Genomic DNA, 7786 nt, shown 5'->3' with positions numbered 1-7786 from the left:
CTTGGGTAGTGTTGTCATTTTAGCAGTATTAATTCTTCCAATCTGTTTGTGTCCTGTCCCTTCAGACGTTCTTGCCCATGTCTCAAGCATGGGGTTCCCAGGCCCAGCCTTCTCATGACTTACCCCATCTTTCCTCAACACCTAGTTTTTTCTCCCTTCCTCCTTACATCCTTCCCCCTTCTTTCACCTTATTTTACCTTTTCCTTCCTGTACATACATAGCATATACCTGGTTGCAGCAGATATAAGGGAATGAAACCTTTCTTTTCCTTTGCATCATATGCAGTCTTTGGTGGAGCTAACTCATCCCACATTACACAAGATGTAACACAAATTTAGGAAACATAGATAGAAAAGGCCTAAATTTAGACACTCATGAATCAGTAATCTCTATGCCATAGGGACCATGTAATAACAAAATGCAAAGACCATTCTGTATGAGTTAGTTTAGACCCCATCCCTGTGCATTACAGCTCAGCTAAGTGATGTCTCTCCAACCATTTCTCTTAAGAAACTGACTCCACTGATAGATCTTGAAACCATTTCAGCAGTGATTTTCCTGAATATGCATAGCAAAAGCTTCAAACATCTAAAGAAAATAGCCATAACAAGACATTTGTTTTTTTTGCATTTTATTTATAGGGAGTCCTCAAAGCAAATGAATGCATTTACTCTTAAGTGGGAAAAGTATGCCACCTTCTGGTATTGAACTTAAGTGATTCTATTCAAAAATGCCTCTCTTACATGGGCCTATGTCTGGCTCTTCTTTCTCCTATATTGCTATATTCTTTGGAATTAAGACCAAAGGAAAAACATATTTTATATGTTCTCAGTACTAAATTTAAAAATTTCAAGCGTTTTAAAAGATTTTAAAGCACTGCATACTCTGCTTAAACAAGGCAAAACTGTTTTTAGTATGGAATTAACCAAAGATTCAGTAAGTTCAATGACATGATTCCTCCTAGAAAAGACTGGGAGGTCAGCATGATAAAGGGATTCCAGAGGGACAAGGCTGGACAAAGACATGGCAGTGGGAAAACATAGCCAATTCAACGAAGGCAAAATATCTGAGTGTGGGATGAGGTGTGGAAATAGGAAGCAATGCAGCACTTCCAGGAAAGAACAGAATGACCAGAGTTTGACTAGTTTCAGGTCTGGTCACAGCATATATTACAGGATGAAATGGAATAGGGAGCAATGCTGGCACAGAGTACATACAGTTTAACAGGAACTTAGAACCCAACAGGTAAACGAGTAGAGGCCATTGACAGTTGAGACAGGTGTATAACTTAGGGTAATGGTGGCATCAAAACTAGTTGCAAAAGAAGTGAAATTAACATTTACTGTACAAACTTGACTTCCAACTCCTACCAGCTGGCTTGCTAGATCTTACCAATACTCTTAAATATTCCCTACTTCTGGATATCCCCAAAGATATCCACATTCAATAATAAACCATGTTGACCATAGTTAACACCTGCATGCTCCATGAAAGTATAATCTAGTAAGACTCCGCCATGGCACTGCTGGCGACACTATCCCTGGCCTCCAGCCTACAGCTGCTTGGCTGTCTCCACAGTACCAGCTATAATGAGGTGATTTTGTTGATACCCAAACTCTAATCAAAGAAATTACTTTCATTTGGAATAACTTCCTGACAGAAATGAGCCCCCGAGGCTTGAGAGCAGTTTAAAGAGAGCTGACCTGCTGGGTATGCTATAGACAGGGGGGTTAGGAAGGAAAGGGGTGAAGAGGTGAGAAGCTAAGGGAAGGGTGTTGAGACTGGGGCTGTGTGGAATGTCTTGAGACACTGAAGGGGCTCAGTTTCACTTCTCAACTGCACTACAAGGGAGTGCTGTGAGCTGTGCAGAAATTCTTAAAGGGGTTTTGGAGTTGCCCAGACCATGCAAATAGGAATTACAGGCAAATTTCACTCAGAACAAGGGCGGGTAAGTTCCAGCTAATACCGAGTAGCATAAATTTCAATCTAACCTGGTGGGTGGGCCATGATGGTGGCAGCAGTGGTAACTTTCCAAGCAAATCTGCAAATAAAACTCTTTCTCCTACAGAACAACCTTTTTCACTGTCATACAGTGTACTTGAATTCCGGGAGCAAAGTTTGCTATTCTTAAGGCCTTCATAGTTACAAAAGTGTGACCCATTCAAATGGTTTTCCTAGGAGAAAAAAAAAAAAAACCTGCCCCCACTATAAGGCCACTAGTCTTTCCAAAACTGGAATTTACTTGTACTTAAATTTAATGGGGAAAAAAAAACTTTTAATAGTTTTCTAGGGAGTGAAATGAAAGGGCTGGGCGCAAACTGTTGAGGGATTTCTTCTTTACACCTTTATAAGCAGTCTAGGTTTCAAAATGAACTTGCAGTACTATTTCCACTTTATTAAAAAGCATACATAGTCATTAAAAAGAATGGGATAAAAATAGATGAAAATGAATTTTGTATTACTAATGATAAAGCTGCATCAAAAACATATAATACCATTTATATGAAATAATTGATATCAGAATAGATATTTTATCCACTGGACTTCTCTAAGGAATAGTGGACTGTCTTAGAAAAGCAATGAATTTCAGAGGAAGCAGGCTCCCAGCAGTGTTTCCAAAGGCAGGCACTAAGGAAAAATTTTCAAGTTTATAAAGTTTAAAGTCAATAAGTTTAGGAAATGCCCTAGTGGTCCAGTGGTTAGAGCTCTGTGCTCTCCCTGCTGAGGTCCTAGGTTCTATCCCTGGTCAGGGAACCAAGATCCCACAAGCTATGCAGCATAGCCAAAAAAAAAAAAAAAAAATTGTATGAAGTTTACTTTAAATTCCATCAATGAAAAGATTTTTAAATTATATAAAACACTTCACCAAACTGCCTACTAATATGCAGCCCACAAATCGGGAGGGGAGGGAGCAAGACATGATTGTCAAATTTCAGATAAGATTATGTCACTTCTCAGAAACCTCCTGAGAGGTTGGAGAAGGAAATGGCAGCCCACTCCAGTACTCTTGCCTGGAGAATCCCGTGGAGGGAGGGGCCTCACTTTCACTTTCAGAAACCTCCTAGCAAATTATCCTTGGGAGTCAGGAAAAGCCACAGGCCTTCCAGCACTGCACCCTGGGGAGCTGGTTTCCAGTGAGCTGAGGGCTGCCCTTGGGCATGACTGTAAAGCAAGCAGGAGGCAAGAGTAACAGAGGAGTGCCTGGAGGAGACTATACTGCATTTCAGCAGGTACCCACACTCCATGGGTATCACAGACACTTAGAACCTGGCAAGGTACCATGCAACTCATCACATATACAGATACAAGTAGGGTTGCCAGTGCTGTTTTCTTTAAGTCAGACATTTAATTATTTGGTCTCAGGAAGACATGTAGAAAGACATGTAGAATTATTGTGTTCACTTTTCCAGTCAACTCATGCAGTTGTACGTTGCAACACTGAAAGTTACTCTGTCCCCAGAGGAATATTTGCTGACCCCCAACTTAGAACCATTCAACATGCAAATAAAGGCTTCTATCAAGATACGGAGGTAAAGACAAATCAAGAAGGCAAGTATAGGAGCCACAGAGAAGTGGGGGAGCTGTGGGGAACATCACCCACAGCAGTCATGGGCATTTAAACACTTCTGGGAGGTGATTTAAGCCTGAACAAAGTAGATTTTTGGAGTCTTGGCTAGAAGATCTTGGCTCTAACAGAAGAGAAATGAGAAGAAATCCTAGAAAGCTGCATAGGCCTAGAAAGGTGAGGACAGAGGGCCCTTTGGGCAGGGTGGGGGTGCAAAGTCTAGATTGCATGCCTCCGGGAGTAAAATCAGTGTTAAGTACACAGAGGGGATCTGATAGAACAGTCTAATTAATACTGTTCTCTCCCAGAATCCCTTTTCTTTACTCACCATCTCCCACCAAATCCATTTTCCATCTACTTAATTATTAACCGTTCTAAACTCAGCTTGAGAATTACAGCCTTCCCCCTCCCTCGCAAGGAAGCCCTTCCCAGGTACCCAGTCTGCCTAGCCACAGCTTTTTTCAGGACATTCCAGCTTTGGCAGGTTGCCACAATGTCCTTTGTCCCCCTAGTTCCTTGGCAGAAGCCTACCACATGGGCACATGGCATCCCAAAATAAAAGGCTCCACTTCCCAGCATCCCTTGCTGTAAGGCCTGGCCATGAGACTTCCATCTGGCCAAGAATCAGGAGCAGTGCAAAAAACCTTACCAGACAGCTGGCACGTGCCCTCGGTCCCTTCCCTTTTCTTTTTCACTGGTTTGGAACCTGCCGAGTGGTAGCTAAAGCTCAACCAACCACCTTTGTCCCCAGGGTGCACATGAAGTACAGTGGAAGGGCAAGATGGACGTGTGCTTGCACAGGGGTCCGTGTGTGGTACAGCAGTCTCTTGGTTGGCTAAGTTCTGCACTCCTATGCTTTAGGAAAAAATGTCTCACTTAGACAACTTTTTTCCTTATTACGTACGTGTCCAATTTTGTGACCCCATGGACTACAGCCCACCAGACTCCTCTGTCCAGGGAACTCTCCAGGCAAGGATACTAGAGTGGATAGCCATTCCCCTCTCCAGGGGATCTTCCAAATTCAGGAGTCGAACCGGGGTTCCCTGCATTGCAGGCAGATTCTTTACCATCTGAGCCACCAGGGAAGCCCAATACAAGAAACTATATTTCTCTTTCTCCTACTGCTGCTACCCCCTCAATCCCAGCTAGTAAGCTCCAGAGAGCGAAACTCAGAAACCATGGGCAAATATTTTGACTGTTGAGGTTTTGTTCTCTCAAATACCTGCATTCCTGTTGTATATGTGTTTTAGGCTAAGTATCACGGGTTAGAATTAAGCCCAAAGGAGGGAGAGGTTTTAAAGCTACTCCACCCGGTGTGGGCGGCTGCGACCAGCGCACTAAGAGGAGTTACCCCATATCCGAGGTCAGGGGCAGCGGCCGAGAGTGCCAGGCTGCGACAGCGCAGGAAAGGCCAAGAAGAGCTACCCCGCATCCGAGGCCAGGGGCAGCGGCTGAGAGGAGCTACCCCACATCCGAGGCCAGGGGCGGCACCCGGGAGGAGCGACCTGACGTCCAAGGAGCAGTGGCTGCGTGGGCGCAGGAAGGCCTAGAGGAGCTATCCCATGTTGAAGGTCAGGAAGGGCGGCGGTGAGGAGATACCCCTCGTCCAAGGTAAGGAGCAGCGGCTGCGCTTTGCTGGAGCAGCCATGAAGAGATACCCCACACCCAAGATAAGAGAAACCCAAGTAAGATGGTAGGTATTGCAAGAGGGCATCAGAGGGCAGACACACTGAAATCATAATCACAGAAAACTAGTCAATCTAATCACACTAGGACCACAGCCTTGTCTAACTCAATGAAACTAAGCCATGCCCGCGAGGCAACCCAAGATGGGCGGGTCATGGTGGAGAGGTCTGACAGAATGTGGTCCACTGGAGAAGGGAATGGCAAACCACTTCAGTATTCTTGCCTTGAGAACCCTGTGAACTGTATGAAAAGGCAAAATGATAGGATATGAAAAAGGAACTCCCCAGGTCAGTAGGTGCCCAATATGCTACTGGAGATCAGTGGAGAAATAACTCCAGAAAGAATGAAGGGATAGAGCCAAAGCAAAAACAATACCCAGCTGTGGATGTGATTGGTGATAGAAGCAAGGTCCAATGCTGTAAAGAGCAATATTGCATACGAACCTGGAATGTCAGGTCCATGAATCAAGACAAATTGGAAGTGGTCAAATAAGAGATGGCAAGGGTGAACGTCGACATTCTAGGAATCAGCAAACGAAAATGGACTGGAATGGGTGAATTTAACTCAGATGACCATTATATCTACTACTGCAGGCAGGAATCCCTCAGAAGAAATGGAGTAGCCATCATGGTCAACAAAAGAGTCTGAAATGCAGTACTTGGATGCAATCTCAAAAATGACAGAATGATCTCTGTTCATTTCCAAGGCAAACCATTCAATATCACAGTAATCCAAGTCTATGCCCCAACCAGTAACGCTGAAGAAGTTGAAGTTGAACGGTTCTATGAAGACCTACAAGACCTTTTAGAACTAACACCCAAAAAAGATGTCCTTTTCATTATAGGGGACTGGAATGCAAAAGTAGGAAGTCAAGAAACACCTGGAGTAACAGGCAAATTTGGCCTTGGAATGCAGAATGAAGCAGGGCAAAGGCTAATAAAGTTTTGCCAAGAAAATGCACTGGTCATAGCAAACACCCTCTTCCAACAACACAAGAGAAAACTCTACACATGGACATCACCAGATGGTCAACACCGAAATCAGATTGATTATATTCTTTGCAGCCAAAGATGGAGAAGCTCTATACAGTCAACAAAAACAAGACCAGGAGCTGACTGTGGCTCAGATCATGAACTCCTTATTAGCAGATTCAGACTCAAATTGAAGAAAATAGGGAAAACCGCTAGACCATTCAGGTATGACCTAAATCAAATCCCTTATGATTAGACAGTGGAAGTGAGAAATAGATTTCAGGGCCTAGATCTGATAGATAGAGTGCCTGATGAACTATGGAATGAGGTTAGTGACATTGTACAGGAGACAGAGATCAAGACCATCCCCATGGAAAAGAAATGCAAAAAAGCAAAATGGCTGTCTGGGGAGGCCTTAAAAATAGCTGTGAAAAGAAGAGAGGCGAAAAGCAAAGGAGAAAAGGAAAGATATAAGCATCTGAATGCAGAGTTCCAAAGAATAGCAAGAAGAGATAAGAAAGCTTTCCTCAGGAATGAATGCAAAGAAATAGAGGAAAACAATAGAATGGGAAAGACTAGAGATCTCTTCAAGAAAATTAGAGATACCAAGGGAACATTTCATGCAAAGATGGGCTCGATAAAGGACAGAAATGGTATGGACCTAACAGAAGCAGAAGATATTAAGAAGAGGTGGCAAGAATACACAGAAGAACTGTACAAAAAAGATCTTCATCACCTGGATAATCACGATGGTGTGATCACTCATCTAGAGCCAGACATCCTGGAATGTGAAGTCAAGTGGGCCTTAGGAAGCATCACTACGAACAAAGCTAGTGGAGGTGATGGAATTCCAGTGGAGCTATTTCAAATCCTGAAAGATGATGCTGTGAAAGTGCTGCACTCAATTTGCCAGCAAATTTGGAAAACTCAGCAGTGGCCACAGGACTGGCAAAGGTCAGTTTTCATTCCAATCCCAAAGAAAGGCAATGCCAAAGAATGCTCAAACTACCGCACAATTGCACTCATCTCACATGCTAGTAAAGTAATGCTCAAAATTCTCCAAGCCAGGCTTCAGCAATACATGAACCGTGAACTTCCTGATGCTCAAGCTGGTTTTAGAAAAGGCACAGAAACCAGAGATCAAATTGCCAACATCCGCTGGATCATGGAAAAAGCAAGAGAGTTCCAGAAAAACATCTATTTCTGCTTTATTGACTATGCCAAAGCCTTTGACTGTGTGAATCACAATAATCTGTGGAAAATTCTGAAAGAGATGGGAATACCAGACCACCTGACCTGCCTCTTGAGAAATCTGTATGCAGGTCAGGAAGCAACAGTTAGAACTGGATATGGAACAACAGACTGGTTCCAAATAGGAAAAGGAGTACGTCAAGGCTATATATTGTCACCCTGCTTGTTTAACTTATATGCAGAGTGTATCATAAGAAATGCTGGGTGGAAGAAACACAAGCTGGAATCAAGATTGCCAGGAGAAATATCAATCACCTCAGATATGCAGATGACACCACCCTTATGGCAGAAAGTGAAGAAGAACTAAAAAGCC

This window comes from Budorcas taxicolor, chromosome 3 (assembly GCF_023091745.1).
Source record: "Budorcas taxicolor isolate Tak-1 chromosome 3, Takin1.1, whole genome shotgun sequence".
NCBI lineage: Eukaryota > Metazoa > Chordata > Mammalia > Artiodactyla > Bovidae > Budorcas > Budorcas taxicolor.
The sequence above is the reverse complement of the archived record's forward strand: the minus strand, read 5'-3'. Positions refer to the sequence as shown.